The 18,227-nt window shown below is 39.0% G+C and overlaps 1 protein-coding gene across 1 annotated transcript in view; it reads left to right on the plus strand.

Annotated features, from left to right (window-relative positions):
- The window catches only part of LOC150079103 (AP-1 complex subunit gamma-1-like), a 650,293-nt gene that overhangs the window by 516,051 nt on the left and 116,015 nt on the right, over window positions 1-18,227 (plus strand).

Raw genomic sequence — 18,227 nt, forward strand, 5'->3', positions numbered from 1 at the left:
TTTTTATATGTTTCTTAACTAATAGCATAACCCCTCCCCCCTTCCTATCCTGTCTATCCTTTCTGTAGACGTTGTACTCCCCAAATTCCAGTTCTGCATCCCTTATATCTGTGTAACACCACGTCTCTGATATCTCAACAACATCTGCCTTTGATGTTTTGAGCAATACCTCAAATTCATCAAATTTATTTACTAAACTCCTAGCATTGGTGTACACGCAAGTATACCTGCATCTGTTTCTATTCTTAGCTACCCTAACACAACCCATGTGTTTACTTGTACCGCAATGGCTCCCAGCAGTCTCTGAAATATCATGCATCTTGTTTTTCAGGCTTCTGCTCATTCTAATAGAAGCAGTGCAAGAATCTCTTTCACCTCTGCCAGTGGCTACTGTCAATCTATTGGTCTTTGTCTCCCCCCAAGCTAGCAGTTTTCCGACCCACCTAACACTGCCTCGATAGCATCAGCAAATATTCTTGCACCCTTTCTATTTAAGTGTATCCCATCCCTGTAGAAGCAATCTCTCCTGTTAACAAGTACAGTCCAGGCTGAAAAAAATTCTACCCCTTAAGCCTTGCACAATCTTTCCAGGGCCGAATTAGAGGCAGGAAATGAAGTAAGCAAACGTTTAGCCATAATTACGAGAGCTTTCTTGGACTCAGGGAAGGTCCCTATGGACTGGAGGTGTGAAAATGTATCACCAATTCACAAAGGGGGGGTTCAAAAGGTGACACTAGTTACTATAGACCTGTTAGTTTAACTGGTGTTCCAGGGAAAATAATGGAGGTACTGGTTAAAGAAGCATTGCAGGATCATCTAAACAAGACTGTAATATTTAAGACACAACATGGGTTTGTTAAAGGGAGGTCTTGTCTGACCAATTTGATTGGATATTATAATGTGCTCACAAAGGAACTGAATGCCAAAAATAATTTTGATATCATATACTTGGATTTCAGGAAAGCTTTTGATACTGTTGCACATGGAAGACTGCTGTACAGATTGGAGAGGTACAGCATTAAGAGTAAGTTTCTTCAATGGATAAAGGGATGGTTGAGTGGGAGACAATAGAGAGTGGTAATCAATGACATTGCTCTTCATGGACAAATGTGATTAGTGGAATTCTCCAGGGTTCGCTGCTGGGTCCATTTTTGTTTTGTGTATTTATCAATGATATCGATGAAGGCATATCAGGCTTAATGTCCAAGTTTGCAGATGATACAAAAGTTGGCAGGGTTGTTAACGATAGTAAAGACAGTATGCTACTCCAACTGGATCTAGAAAAGTTGGCCAAATGGACTGAGAAGTGGCAACTGAAGTTTAACATTGACAAATGCGAATTACTGCATATGGGTAGCAATAACCAAAGAGAAACATACCAACTATGTGGTGCTACACTCAGGGAAGTGGAAAGTGAAAAAGACCTGGTGGTTCATGCAGTCAAATATGAAGTTTGCTCAGCAGTGCAGATGGACTGCAAGGCAGGTCATGGAGTCTTGTCAATAATATATGGGGATTTTGTTAGCTGGGACAGGAAGGTGATTATCTTATTATAATCAAGGTAATGGTCAGGTCACACCAAGAGTACTGTGCACAAGTTGGGAAGCGTCATTTTAGGAAGGATGTAGAGTTGCTAGAACAAGTACAGGCGTCTCCGTAGCCGGGTGGGTAGGAGCAGCAGTGCATAGCACACGCTTCTTGATTAGACCAGGGTTCGAGCCCGTGACCACCAAATACGGAGGATGCGAAAAGGTCAGGGAATGACCACCACATATCTCAGAGCAATATGGTCTTAGTTGCTAATGCTCCTAAAAACCAAATAACAAACAAGTACAAAGAAGGGCAGCAAGATCGGTGAGGTGATCAAAAGGGGTGCTCTTACCAAGAAAGATTTAATTCTGCAAATTTCAGCACCTGGAGAGTAGGCTCCTGCGAGGTGATCTGATTGAGGTGTATAAGGCCTTGAATGAGTTGAGCAAACTGAATGCTCGTGGGATTTGTCCTCCTGCTCAGATCAAGAACCTGACAGGATGCAGTTTCAAATTGAGGTCGTTTAACACATCTATTCTACAATTCAGTTGTAGAATAGATGTGTGTGGAAATTTGCCTTTATTCAGTGGGTAGTTGAGTGGTTGAACAGACTTACATCTTTTGTTGTGGAAGTTGATAGCCTAAATAAATTTAAGGCTGATCTGGATAGGCATTTGGAACGAATGATGGGGTGAAATGGGAGGGTTTTTTTTTTTTTTTTTTTGGCTGATTCTGCATAAGCTTTCTTCCTTGCATCGTATGCCTCTGCTAATCCTAATTCTAACAGTACAACGGTTTTGCTCCTGAATGTTTTGCGTTAAATTTTTATTAATCACCTTTCTACAATTCTACAAGACAGTTGTAGAATAGATGTGTGTGGAAATTTGCCTTTATTCAGTGGGTAATTGAGTGGTTGAACAGACTTACATCTTTTGTTGTGGAAGTTGATAGCCTAAATAAATTTAAGGCTGAGCTGGATAGGCATTTGGAACGAATGGTGGGGTGAAATGGGAGGGTTTTTTTTTTTTTTTGGCTGATTCTGCATAAGCTTTCTTCCTTGCATCGTATGCCTCTGCTAATCCTAATGCTAACAGTACAACGGTTTTGCTCCTGAATGTTTTGCATCAAATTTTTATTAATCACCTTCGTGTTTTAATATGATATTTATAAATCATAGCCCAGCATATACTGATTACAATAAGTTTGAAAATGGAGTAAAGCAGCTCTAACAATTGTTATAGCTGCTTTTATGGGACCTATCTCTGATTTTTATATATGAAAATGTGCATACTATAGTACAAATTCCTATTATGTGCTATTTTTTTGGAATGTACACAGTGTATTATAAAAGACGTGTATTTTTTGTGTATACAGAAAATACACTACACCTCTGTATACTGAAAATACACTACACCTGTGTATACAGAAAATACACCACATCCTGTGCTATATTTTCTGTATACACAGAAAATGCAGTACCATCATTACTGTTATTAACAATCCTGCCAACTTTTGTATCATCTGCAAATGTGGACATCAAGCCTGATATACATTCGTCAATATAATTAATGAATATAGAAAACAACAATGGTGCCAACACTGAACCATGGAGGATTCCACTAATAACATTAGTCCATGAAGAGCAGTGTCCACTCTGTCTTCTCCCACTCAACAACCCTTTTATAGTAGTAATAGTAGTAGTAATAGAGGCATGTGATGCAAGAAAGCAAGCATCTGAGCTTATGTATCAGGTGGATGCAAAAATTAATTTTGATATAATATACTTGCATTTCAGGAAAGCTTTTGATCCTGTTGCACTTGGAAGCCTCTTATACAAATTGCAGCAGTATGGCATTAAGGGCAAGTTGCTGCAATGGATAAAGGGATGGTTATGTGGGAGACAGCAGAGAGTGGTAATCAATGGACACTGCTCTGGGGGAATCTCATGGACTAATGTTATTAGTGGAGTACCCCAGGGTTCGGTGCTGGGCCCATTGTTGTTTTGTGTATTTATTAATGATATAGGTTAAGGTATATCAGGCTTAATGCAAGTTTTCTGATAATACAAAAATTAGTACGGTTATTAATATAGTAAAGACAGTTTGCTACTGCAACAGGATCTAGAAAAGTTAGGTAGAAGGGCTGAGAAGTGGCAACTGAAGTTTAATATTGACAAATCCAAAGTACTGCATATGGGTAGCAGTAATCCAAGAGAAACATAGCAACTGTGTGGTACCGCACTCAGGGAATGGGAGAATGAAAAAGATCTGGGGGTAATTGTGCAGTCAGATATGAAATTCTCTGAGCAGCGCAGATGGGCTGCCAGAGCAGGTCATGGAGTTTTTTCAATGATATATAAGAATTTTGCTAGCCGAGACAAGGATGTCACGATACCTTTGTATAAGACAATGGTCAGACCACACCTTGTGTACTGCATAGAGGTCTGGAGGCCTCATTTTAGGAAGGATGTAGAGTTGCTAGAATGGGTATAGAGAAGGGCAAGACTGGTGAGAAGAAAAAAAGAGGCTTAAATTCTGCAAGTTACAGCATCTGGAGACTAGGCACCTGTGAGGTGGTCTGATTGAGGTGTATAAGGTCTTGAATGGTTTGAGCAAGCTCAATGCTGATGAGATACTTCCGCTTTCTCAGATTAAGAACCTGAGGGGGGCTTAGATTCAAATTGAGGAAAAACAGTTGTAGAATAGATGTGTGGAAGTTTGCTTTTAGCCAGCGGGTAGTTGATTGCTGGAACAGGCTTCCATCTGTTGTAATGGGAATGTTTTTTTTTTTTTTTTTTCCCCTGATGCTCTATAATCTTGCTTTCTTGCATCATATGCCTCAACTAATGCTAATGTAGCATCAGCGAAAAAAAAAAAAAAAAAAACAATTTCACACAACCATTCCCTCTGAAAGTTTGTCCAGTTCCGCCTTGAATATATTTAAGCTATCAATTTCCACAATGACAGAAGTTTGTTCCACCTGCTGGCTAAAGGCAAATTTCTGCTCAATTTGAATTTATGCCTCCTCAGATTTGTAATGTGAGCATGTGGAAGAATCCCATCAGAATTCAGCATGTTCAACCCATTCAATTATCCATTGTAACAATTTTCCATTAATGCCATACTGCTTCAATTTGTAAAGTAGTCATTTGTACGTGTGCAACAGTGTCAAAAGCTTTCCTGAAATCCAAGTCTATGATATGAGAATTATTTTTTTGCATCCAGTTCCTTTGTGTCCACATCATAGTATCCAATCCAATTGGTCAGACAAGACTTGCCATTAACAAACCCATATCTAAATTGTTACTGTAATCTTTTCTCAATGATCCTACAATGCTGCTTTAACCAGGGACTCCATTATTTTCCCCAGAACAGAAGTTCAACTAACAGGTCTATTATTACTCATTTCACCCTTTGATCCCACTTTGTGAATTGGTGATACATTTTTACATCTCCAGTCCGTGGAACCCTCCCGTGAATTCAAGGATACTCATAGAATTATGGCTAAGATTTTTCTTACTTCCATGCTGCCTACTTTAATATAACCGGATAGTTCCCAACCACTCCAGTTGCCTTTCTTATATTTAATTTCAACAATTTCTCCTCCACACAAAATCATTTAGCTCCCTGTTCTCCACTTCCCTACAGAATTCCTTATGTGTGAATGTAGATGCAAAATACTCATTCAGTTTGTCAGCTATCTGAGCAGAATCATCAAACCATTGATATCAAGTGGACCTATATGATTCATCCCCTTCCTTCTAGAGTTTATATAAGTAAAGAAGTCTTTGTTGTTTTTCTTTGTGTTCTTTGCTAAAGATTTCTTGTAATCTGCCTTTGCTTACCTAAACTCCTTTGTGACTTGATTACAGACTAGCTTATATCTACCATAGGCTTCTGATAATTTGTATGCATCCAATGGATTTTTCTTCTCTGCCATGAGTTTCTTTAGTTCATCTGACATCCATTTATGCCTAAACCTTGAACTGTGTTTCTTAGTTGGTATGATAAGCCTAACTAAGAAACCAGCCAAGATTAATTTCTTGAGTACTTCCCGTTTGGAATTTGATCTTGTTAACATCAGTTGTTTCTTTTGTATGGAATTTAAAAACTTTCCGACACTACTATAGTTACCTTTATGAAAGCAAAAACCGTTCCCTGTACATCTGATGGTAGTTACATCTTTAAGTAAATCCCACATCAGTACACTGATCATTGCCACCTATTGGTTCCTTTATCTGCAGATTCTTAATGAATGAATAATCACTGCTGATGATCAGGTCAAGAGTATTACTCCCTCTATTTGCCTCTCGTACATGTTGCAGAAACTATCAACCAGTAAATCCACAAAAGTTTTGCCGGTGTGCTAGTGTCAACCCACAAATTACAAACAATATCTGGAAAGTTAAAATCCTCCATTATAAGACATTCTTATTTATTGACCCACTGTATTTCTCTGTGCAGTTGTTGGTTGTACTCATCATAGTCATTAGGCCTGTAACACACCCCTACCCGCATTTTTGCTTTCCCAGTGTTTATTTCACAGCAAACTGACTTGACCTTTCACTTGCCACCCATGTCAACTGGATGCATTGCCTTTGATTTTGTGTTTCCTTACTAACAGCACAATCCCTCTCCTTTCTATCCAGCCTGTCCTTTCTGTATGTTAAATGAAAATCCTAACCACTTTGGAGCCTTCCAAAGATTTTCTTAGACTGTTGTCACTAGAAGAACAGTTAATAGGACTTGTATGAAATTGGATACATAGCTGTAGACTCTTGAATGAACTTGTTCCTGTTATTCAGTTCAGGGCCTTGGTTAAATAAGGGAGTTCTTACAACAGTCGACTTTTAACCATCTATGTGGTGAACTATAAGAATTTATAGGGTTGAAACTGTAATGGTAAGAACATTTGGATAGTTCTTGGATAGTTCACAGTGCAGTTAGCTGCATATGTTGTTTATATGCTAATGGTTTCTATATTTGTTAATTTTTAAATTGTCAATAACTTGTATATTTATAAACTGTTCACTTCAATCTTGTTAATTTAATTTTTACTTGTGCCGAGAGTCTTAAATCTATGTAAATAAGATGATTTTAATGATGTATTTAACACGAAGTGCTTCTTTGTCTGTTTACTGCATTGCTACAGAGTTTCGTGGTATATGATGCTTGCAACATTCTCTCTCTCTCTCTCTCTCTCTCTCTCTCTCCCCCCCTCCCTCCCTCCCTCCCCCCCTTCCTGTACAGCCTGGGTATATGGGATTTTGTGCATTGCACACAGACAACAGAAAAAGGCCTGTGCACTATTCAGGACTGGGCAACCTGAATATAGGCTTAATGTATCCACTGTGTTTGCACTACCTCCAGTGGATTCAATAAAAGACTGGAAACAGGTCCGGCTCCACGTGCACGATAGGCACTGGTCAGAAGTTGTTCAGGTGATGACTGCCCCCTGGTGGCAAAGAGGCCTGACACTCACAACACATACTGCAGGACATTAATTAACGCTGCATATACATTCATTAACCATATTAGATAGTATGAATCACAACCGTAATACTCAATACATTCTACGTTTATATTAATATTTGTAAAATTATAAGAGGAGTTTACCTCAATATCAAACAAAAAACAAAAAAATCGAAAACTTACATTAGAGTAAAAAATAAATAATTAAAAACCAATTTAACACAATTAAAAATTAAAAAGAATCTAACGAAAATATTCAAAACGATTTTCCTTCCTGAAGCTGACAACGCTTTTCGACCATATGTCGTGATTACAGGAATGAAAATTACCGAATAGGGTTGAACCTGAAACTTAATTAGTGGTTATTTGTCTTTGTGCATGCGCGTAAAGGTCCATGCATCAGAGTCAAATGTGGCTGCCGAACATTAACAGAATTCTCATGTAATTGAATTTCTACAGTTTCTGCAATTAATAGTCGCGTATAATTATGTTGAACATTAAGTATTTTGGTCTTGTTAAATAAAAAAGTATATTTTTCGTTAATGGCATAAAAGGCTAATTCTGACTCTGCTGAACGAGAAGCACGAACTGAGGCTTCATGTTGATTTACACAAATATTCAGAGAAAATCGTGTCGAACCTTGGTAAGACAAGTCGCAGTCACCGCAAGAAATGTTGTATACCAGATCATTAATTTGCAGTTGTTCAGTATAGTGTGTAATTTCCGTATTGGCCTGGCCACAATTTTAAATTCAGTATCTTTAAAGAATCTATTAAACTGTTTGTGCCACTGTTCAACATATGGATATGGGACAGAAATAAGGTATTTTTTGATATTACTACTGTTGGTTGGTATAGTATTTTGTATCCTATCCTTAGCCTGTACCCTAATTCAGTTTATTGTGGCAAGGGGATAACCCCTGTTTAAAAACCTGCTAGTTAATATTTGTATTTCTGAGCCCAAAGCAGATTCCGTCGTTGGATATTGATAGGCATTTAGAAATTGATTAAAGATAACTGATCTTTTTTTGGCGAACGGGTGATAGCTATTATAATGTAGAAGCATACCGGTGTTTGTAGGTTTTCGATAGATGCTAAATTGGATTTTATTCGAGTCCTGAGTAAGCGTGAAATTTAGAAAGTTTAATGACTTTGTATCCGTATCCTCCCTTCCCAATGTAAATTTGAGTCTAGAACGAATATTATTAAACGAATGTAAAATGTCTTGGATGGTACTGCTATCAGTAATAACTAGAATATAACCCCGGGGGCTCACATCTGGTGAGTATGGGCTTGGCAAACCCAGGGTCCTGAGCTGGATATCATCATTCTTCTCTTTCTTGGTGGTTCCTTTCTACTTCTCTCTCTGTCTCTCTCTCTCTCTCAGGGTAACTCGGGAATTATTTTTTTTTTGGCTGGTGCAGCATAAGCCTCAAGCTTCCTTGTACCATGTGGCTAATAATAATAATAATAATAATAATCATATAAATACCTCCGATAGTATGTGATACAGAGTCGAAAAGGTGTCAAATGTATATGCTCAATCATTGAGAGATAGATCTCTGACATTAAGCCGCTCAGGCTCAAACCCATTGGTAATCCAAAAATTTGTTTGTACACCTTGTCTCGAAAGGTGATATAGTTGGCTTCAACTAACAGTTTAATTAAGTGAAAAATTTCTTTAATAGGTAGCTTCATATAATTAATCGGTATCAAGTTTTTATTTAACATATCCCAAATAATATCTAATGTGTATTCAACGTTTACATTTGTATATAACAAGGTAACATCTAGTGAGAATAAATTGTCGCTGTCACCAAGCCTACAGTCTTTAAGATTATTAAATAATGTATCGTAGTTCTTAATCCCAAATTGTATTACCTGTATCTACATGCAGTAGCACATATAGCTATTTCATCCTTAGCACACATGTGTGGCTAAGGATGAAAATGCCGAGTTCCTGTAGGAAACAATAGGTCGAATAGGAAATCCAGTCTTGTGTGATTTTACCTGACCTAAAAGTGCAAGAATATTATATGTTCTGGCCTTCAATTCCTTTAACTGGGCCATAGTAATGTAGTCGTTTTTTCGATACAGGGTTAACGTTTTATTGTGTTGATTTTTTTTTTTTTTTATGTAAACCCCAAACACGAGAGGTATTAGAACCTATAGTACTTAGTACCGTTCGGGGGTTGGAAATTTGTTGACATTGGACTTCAACTTCTGTAGACTGTAATTTTCAGGAAATACATATGAAGGAAGGTTGCTCCATAAAACGGCAATTGAATGAATCAATGAGGAAGATGAAAAGTTGGTTTTTTGAGTTTGAAGTTGGACAATAAATGGATATTGGCTGGTAGCAGCACGTGTTCCGACTGTTTTGAAAGAGAGAGCAGGAATTATAGAAGCCAATTCAGAAGAACAGTGCCCATGGAAGTATCTGTAGAAGAGGCATGCAGCAGAAACAGTACATCTATGAGACAGCGAGTGGAGAGACTCTGTTAGAGATGAATCATTAATTAACCTAACTGCCCTCTTCTGAATGGAAACAAAAAGCCTGAGAGAGGTTTTGGGGGCACCACCCCAGATGTGGGAACAATATTCCATGGTAGGGCGGATTTGAGATTTATACAGAGTGAGCAGCTGTTTGGAAGAAAAGTAACGCCGAGAGCAAAAGAGAAACCCAAGTTTTTTAGATGCAGAGGAAGCAATATTTGTAATGTGCTTGTGCCAAGAGAGATTAGAAGTCAGGGTAATCCCCAAAAGAGACATATCATTTTGCCTAAAAATTGGAGTGTCACTAAAGATAGCATAGGAGCAGAAGAATCCTTTTTTGTGAGATATAAGACAAGACTGAATTTTAGAAGGGTTGAAATCAACTAAGTTTTCTTTGCCCCACTGGAGAATTAGCCGAAGATTGCCATTTAAGGAATTGGTAGCAGATTTTCGAGAAGTTGAAGCTGATTGATCAGGAAAAGGTTTCTCAAAATGGAAGTGGAATGCAATCTGCTATCATCGGCAAAACTATGGATAGGATTTCCAGTCACTGGAAGACAGTCATTAATATACAAGAGGAAAAGAGTGTGTGAAAGAACTGAACCTTGGATGACACCGCCATTAGTGGAGAAGTTAGAAGACAGAGCCATCTACCATCACCCTCAGTGAGCGATCAGAGAGAAAACTGAATAACAAATTACTAAAAACAGTTGGCAAACCATAAGATGGAAGCTTGTTTAGAAGACCTTTATGCCAAACACGATCGAAAGCCTTTGAGATGTCAAGAGGAATTACTCGTGTTTCACCGAACCTTTCCATTGAATTAGTCCATAAATGGGTAACATAATATCACCAGTGAATTATAAAAGCCAATGGATTCCGTCAGTGTCGATCGTTGATCAGACGAAAGGTTTCTAGGTAGTTTAGGAGTTGGTGGGTTAATTGATTTCTCCATTACTTTAGAGAAAGTAGAAGTAATTGCAATGGGACAATAATTGGATGGGAGGGATTTGTCACGCTTTTTAGGAACTGGTTGGATATTGAGAAAATTTCCAAGCAGAAGGAAAAACAGCTTTGGAGTAAGAAAGTGAAAAAAGGTAAGTAAGTGAAAAAACTTACTCCTATTCCAGCAAAGAATAGGAGTAAGTTCAGGAGCACAGGTTTTGAGAACAAGTGGAGAAATACCATCGGGACCTGGAGCTTTCTTAGCATCAAGATTCGTCAAAATCCTTTTGATGGAAGACCACAGGAGGCATTAAATGGAGTGTGTTGGGAATGGCGGGAGGTGTTTTACCAAGATCATTAATACATGAGTTGGAAGAAAAATGGGATGCTAGCAGATCAGCTTTATCCTTGGCTGAAGTGACAACAGAACCATCTGGTTTGAACAGAGGTGGGAGCAGAGATGGGCAAAAGTTGCGGCCAATAGCTTTGGCAAGAGACCAGAATGCTCAGCTACCATTAGAGCAAGAAACAAGTTTTCTACTCTTAGCCTGTTCAAACTCTAGTCTGGACTGATTAATAACTGCTTTACAATTGTTGCAACCTTTGGTGTAGGCAGAAAATTAAACTGAAAAATTAGAAATAAGCCAATTAAGATATGCAACATCCTTCTCTTGAACAGCCTTAGCACGTTTATTGGAAAACCAAGGACGAGATTTTAAAGTGGAATAAAGGATTCCATTCCTGCAAGAATAATTTCACTGACACGATCTCAGTAAACGTTGACATCAGAAGTTTTGAAACAGTAATCTGACCAAGGAAAAGAAGAAAAGAAATCTCACAAGTCATCCCATTTTGCATTCGTTTAATGCCAAACAACATGAGGTTGGGAATAGCCATGAGATAAAGGCTTCATTGGAGAAGAGACAATCACCAGGTTTTGACCTGAAGTGCCTAACGGACCTCTCACTTCGACCATGTACTTAGAAGGGTTGTTTGTGAGAAAAATATCAAGCGTATTGGCTGTATGATTAGGTTTGTCTGGTATTCTTGGAGGTAAATGAACAATCTGTGCAAGGTCATTAGTAATTGCAAAAGCCTCAGCATATCGACCAGCTAGGTCAGTGTGACTAGAAAACGGAAGCCAGCTGGAGTTGTGAACATTAAAATCACCAAGGAAAATTACTTCACTGTTAGGAAAGTTGGTCTGGAGAAAGTCCTGGATCAAGTGATTTGAAATTATTGTTTTTCTAAAACTTTTGATTTAAATTTAGTAGTATAACATTATTTTGTGATTTTCTGATTAATTTGGTGTATTTATATATTTTTACTCGGCCTTGTAATTGCATAAAAGTATCGGTAAGGGTATCCACGTGTTTGCAACACCACTGAACGAGAAGTTCTTTAGCAATATTTAGCCGCTTGATTGAATATTTTTTACATCGAATTATTTCTGTAAGTAGCTTATAGACCTAGTAAGGATCGTTAGTTTATTCTCAATTGAGACAGCGAGATTTGAAAGTTAATTAATACTTAAGTGTCCGTAGATTTACCGTTCGTAACTTCCCGCCTTTGTGATACGATAGTTATATACCGTACTAGATAGCGTTAGTTGAACTTCGTTAGCGGTTAAATTGTACTTTTAAATAAATACATATAACGACTTAGATTACAAACGTAACATAATTAATTATATTTAACATAATTAATAACATAACATAATTAATTATAATTAATTAATAAATTAATAGAATCATGACTCAGACCAGAGCAGCAAAGCAAAAGGCTCAAGCTAATGGAAGTGCTGTGGCTCAGGGCAGAACTGAGGGAGGCAGTTGTCCTCTGACTCACAGCCTTATAAAATGCACTGTTTGCTTGATGTTTGCAGAGCAATCGGGTACGGGACATGATACTGCCATGGGGGATGTCTTTATGTGTGCGCAATGCAAGGAGTGTATCGATATCAGGCAACAACTCAGCGTTCTTGTGGGCCTATATGAGAGCTTGAAGGACAGGGTGGATGCCCTCGAAGAAACTAAATTGAGGGGCCCATCAAGCTCTCAGCTGCCCACATCAACGCCAGAGCTTGCACTTGGGCATCACGTGACACAGAGGCAACCCCCAAGAGAGAATGCACTGGTCCCGAAGGAACTAGTAGTTCTTGGTGACTCTATTGTCAGGGAAACGGGGAACATGCTTTGTAAAAAGGATAGGTGGAACAGGACCAGGGTATGTCTGCCAGGGGCAAAGGTTGATGATGTTGTAGAGCGAATATCATCTTTTAAGGGCACAAAAGGTGATATAGTTGTACACGTTGGCACTAATGATATTAAGAGTAGGAGACCGGCAGAATTACTTAACAAGTACAGGTCACTGTTGAACAAAAGCCGAGAATTAGGTTTGAATTTGAAAGTGTCTGCAATTCTGCCCAGACACGATAGGAGGGAGTATATGATGAGAGCCTTGTCGATCAATTCGGGCCTGGAAAGATTGTGCAAGGCTCAAGGGATAGAATTTTTTTCAGCCTGGACTGTACTTGTTAACAGGAGAGATTGCTTCTACAGGGATGGGATACACTTAAATAGAAAGGGTGCAAGAATATTTGCTGATGCTCTCGAGGCAGTGTTAGGTGGGTTGGAAAACTGCTAGCTTGGGGGGAGACAAAGACCAATAGATTGACAGTAGCCACTGGCAGAGGTGAAAGAGATTCTCGCACTGCTTCTATTAGAATGAGCAGAAGCCTGAAAAACAAGATGCATGATATTTCAGAGACTGCTGGGAGCCATTGCGGTACAAGTAAACACATGGGTTGTGTTAGGGTAGCTAAGAATAGAAACAGGTGCAGGTATACTTGCGTGTACACCAATGCTAGGAGTTTGGTAAATAAATTTGATGAATTTGAGGTATTGCTCAAAACATCAAAGGCAGATATTGTTGAGATATCAGAGACGTGGTGTCACACAGATATAAGGGATGCAGATAGGAAGGGGGGAGGGGTTATGCTATTAGTTAAGAAACACATAAAACCCAAGGAAGTGAAGCCAGTCGACATCGCTGGACAGTGCAGTGTTGAGTCAGTTTGGTGTGAAATAAGCATTGGGAGATCAAAATTGAGAGTAGGAGTGTGCTATAGGCCTAATGACTCTGATGAGTATAATAAGAAACTGTACAGGGAAATAGAGTGGGCCAGTAAATCAGAGAGTCTTATAATGGGAGATTTTAATTTCCCAGATATTGACTGGAATTTGGGGCCTGGTCACTCACACACTAGCAGGGCTTTTGTGGATTTATTGGATGATTGTTTTCTACATCAGCATGTTCGGGAGGCAACTAGAGGGAGTAATACTCTTGATTGGATTATCAGCAGTGATTCTTCATGCATTAAGAATCCGAAGATGAATGAACCACTAGGTGGCAGTGATCACAGTGTGCTGAAGTGGGATTTACTCAAAGAGATAACTACCATTAGGGATAAAGGGAAGGGTTATTGCTTCCGTAAAGGCAACTACGATGGACTGAGACAGTATTTATATTCTATACAGTGGGACCAACTGATGATGTTACCAAGAGCAAATTCAAAATGGGAAGCATTCAAAGAACTTATCTTTGAAGCTACTAGGCTTTTAGGCTTTACATACCAACTAAGAAATATTGTTCAAGTTTTAGGCCAAAATGGATGTCAGATGAACTAATGAGGCATATGGCAGAGAAGAAAAATGCATGGGATACTTACAAATTAACACATGACACAGAAGCCTATGATAGATACAAGTTGATACACAACCAAGTTACAAAGGAGGTTAGGCAGGCGAAGGCAGATTCCGAGAAATCCTTGGCAAGGGATGCAAAGAAAAACAGCAAAGAGTTCTTTACTTATGTAAACTCTAGAAGGGATGAATCAGATTGGTCCACTTGATATTGATGGGTCAACTGTTGATGATTCTGCTCAGGTAGCTAACAAACTAAATGAATATTTTGCATCGACATTCACACATGAGGAATTATTCAGTGAGGGGAATGCCAGAAGTGTATTCAACTCTAGCAGTAAGCTACAGAATCTTGAAATAACTGGGAGTAAAGTGGAGGAGAAATTGTTGAAGATAAACACAAGAAAGGCACCCGGGGTGGATGAGATCAATCCAGTTATATTAAAGGAGGCAGCAAAGGAAGTAAGCAAACCCTTGGCCATAATTATGAGAGCTTCCTTGGACTCAGGGGAGGTACCCATAGACTGGAAATGTGCAAATGTGACCCCAATTCACAAAGGAGGATCAAAGGCTGACACAAGTAATTATAGACCTGTGAGCTTAACTTCTGTTCCAGGAAAATTAATGGAGGCACTGGTTAAAGAAGCACTGCAGGATCATTTAGACAAGACTTCAGTTATAGCTCGGACACAGCATGGTTTTGTTAAGGGGAAGTCTTGCCTGACCAATTTGATTGGATACTATGATGCAGTCACAAAAGAACTGGATGCAGGGAATAGCTTTGATATTATATACTTGGATCTTAGAAAGGCTTTTGATACTGTTGCACATGGAAGACTGCTACACAATTGGAGCAGTGTGACATTAGAGGCAAATTGCTTCTATGGATAAAGGGGTGGTTGAGGGGGAGAAGACAGAGAGTGGTAATCAATGGACACTGCTCATCGTGGACTAATGTTATTAGTGGAGTCCCTCGGAGCTCAGTGTTGGGTCCATTATTGTTTTCTGTATTTATAAATGATATTGATGATGGTATATCAAGCTTAATGTCCAAGTTTGCAGACGATACAAAGGTTGGCAGGGTTGTCAAGGACACTACTGACACTATGCTGCTGCAACAGGATCTGGAAAGGTTGAGCAGATGAGCTGAGAGGTGGCAAATGAAGTTTAACATTGACAAATGTAAAGTACTACACATGGGAAACAGCAACCCCAGAGCAACGTATCAACTCTGTGGTACTACACTGACAGTGGTAGAGAATGAAAGGGACCTGGGGATGATTGTGCAGGCAGATATGAAGTTTTCTGAGCAGTGCAGATGGGCTGCAAGAGTAGCTCATGGAGTATTGTCAATGATATACAGGAATTTTTCCAGCAGGGATAAGGAGGTGATTATTCCCTTGTATAAGGCAATGGTCGGGCCACACCAAGAGTACTGTATACAGGTCTGGAGGCCTCATTTCAAGACAGATGTAGAGCTGCTGGAACGAGTACAGAGAAGGGCAACAAGATTAGTGAATGGAACAAAGGGGTGCTCTTATGAAGAAAGGCTTAAGTTTTGCTAATTACAGTGTGTGGAGACTAAGCACCAGCGAGGTGATCTGATAGAGGTGTATAAAGCCTTGAATGGTTTGAGCATGCTCAATGCTGATGGGATTCTTCCTCTAACTCAGAATAATCACCTGAGAGGGCATAAATTCAAATTGAGGAAAGACAGATGTAGGATAGACGTGCGGAAATTTGCCTTTAGCCAGCGGGTGGTTTGTTGGTGGAACAGACTTCCATCCCTTGTCGTGTAGGTTGATAGCCTAAATAAGTTTAAGGCTCAGCTGGACAGGTATTTCGAACGAACAGAGGGGTGAAGTGGAAGTGGGGTTTTTTTTTTTGGCTGATGCTGCATAAGCTTGCTTTCTTGCATCAAATGCCTCTACTAATGCTAATGCTAAAAAGTCAAGTTGCAAAGAGAGAAGTCAAAGAGCTCCAAATGATTAGTGGAGTTGGAAGAACGGATGAATTTGACACAATGAGGTAAAGAGATTTTAAGCCAGAGAAGATCAAAGAGAGGAGATTCCAAATTGCCAAGTCTCTGACAGGGAATATCAGAACGGACATATGCAGAATTACCACCTTTGAGGCGAAAGGAATCGTACAGCAAATAATTTTGGCATCTGAGATGAGCAGTAGTTGAATCAACCGATAACTGAGATTCTGTCATAAAAAATACATGGGGTTTGGCAGACTGCAAGTGGAAATGGACATCGTTGAGATTAGAATTGAGACCACGTATTTTTTTTTTTTTTTTTTTATGAAAACCCCAAACACGAAAGGTATCAAAAAACCTATAGTACTTAGTACCGTGCATGGGTTGAAGGAGAAGTATGGGGGGGGGGGGGGGCGGAAACTTTGCTCTAGAGACTAAACATGTGTTTCACCACTTCAAGCCTCCAATAAGCAAAGTATATTTGTGAAATGAATTAGGAAGTGCTTGGGAGGTTTAGATCTTTTCACAGATAAGCTTGCTCTATTAATTTGACAATTCATGGTATATTCAATAGTAAGAAAAAGTGGATGGGACATGCTGTTCAAAGTTATGAAATGTTTGTATATGGCGTACACATGGTAAGAATATACCCAGATCCTTGACATAATGTGGCCTCAACAAAGCTCCCCACACACACACACACACACACACTACCCGGACTCCCTCTGGTCACTATCTGGCAGAGTAGAGATAGCAAGATTATACACTAGCTGATCTGTAAACCTCCTAGAGAGTTACCAATAGGTTTGGTCCAGTGTACTAACTAGCGGCCGGCCTGTGAACACCATTTTAGAGCTGTACCCTTGAAATGTAAGGAATATTGGATCTTGCCATGATATTCATCATAACCTCAAAAGTCATCAATCATACTGCATGATGGAAGAGATAGGGAAGGGTAATCGGAACTTAACTCTAGAGACTAAACATGGGTTCCACCACTTCAAGCCTCCAATAAGCAAAGTGGTGGTATTGCACCGGTTGATGAGAGTCATCTACCACCTAGTATTGCCTGGTAACATAGATGGGTGTCGTTCCTCCATGTGGTGTGGGTGCCACACTTCGACCCCTGCTTATGTTGGTTCATACCTGGGTGGTCACCCACCATGTACTTGTGCATGGAGGTTATACCCAGGATTACTAACAGTCCCACCATCGTGAAAGTGCAAACAGAGGATTTGTCTGTCGTAGACTGTCCGGTCTTCGCCGAAATTGGGTCCACTTGACTTGAGTGTCATCCGAATATCAGTTTCATCAGCGTTTTAGACTCCCAGGTAGCAAGTACAGCTTGTCTGGCATATCTGAGAGAATGTCTGTGACAACCTCAAGGACCAAATTGGTAAACAGTGCCGGGTCTACTTCAAGATAAGTGGAGGTATCTGAAAGAACTGAATCTAACTTATTAATATAATCAGGTTTATCTAGTATTACCACTGTATCTTCTTTATCTGCCCTGTGATAAAGATTATTTTCCCGAGGTTCTCGTAAAGCTGAATTGTCATGTGTATTCAATTTAGGAAGTCGTGTTTCTTTTATGTTATTCACTACTTGTTTAAATTATTGAATAAATAAATCTTTTTTTTTGGAATGTTACGAAGTCCAAATTCATATCAATTACGCATTTTTTTAGGTAGTTTTCAGGGCGGTTAATTATAATTTAGTCCTTTGGATAAAAATGAAATTTTTTACTTTTATCCAAAGCGGGGTTCAAGCCCGTGACTACTAAATACAATAAATATTTGTATTGATGATTTATTGTAAACTCTACTGACTTGGTTGTTGTGCCGGAGTATAAACTGAAAATTTAATTTAATTTAAAATAAAATTAAATTTATGCTTACGTACATAGCTTAATTACTATTATAATACGTACATGCTAACTAATTGATATTTCTCTTCACTGATTTTTTCCTTTCTTTTTTTTGTTGTAAAATCTAAAACAGCAAAAGATATAAGCAATCAAAACCGAAGAACACAGCACATATGAAATTGCAACTAATGCATTACACGCATGGGAGATACAAGTAACAATTTTTACGAAAAA

This window comes from Mastigoproctus giganteus, chromosome 10 (assembly GCF_048544385.1).
Source record: "Mastigoproctus giganteus isolate SK-2022 chromosome 10, ASM4854438v1, whole genome shotgun sequence".
In the NCBI taxonomy this organism is placed as follows: domain Eukaryota; kingdom Metazoa; phylum Arthropoda; class Arachnida; order Uropygi; family Thelyphonidae; genus Mastigoproctus; species Mastigoproctus giganteus.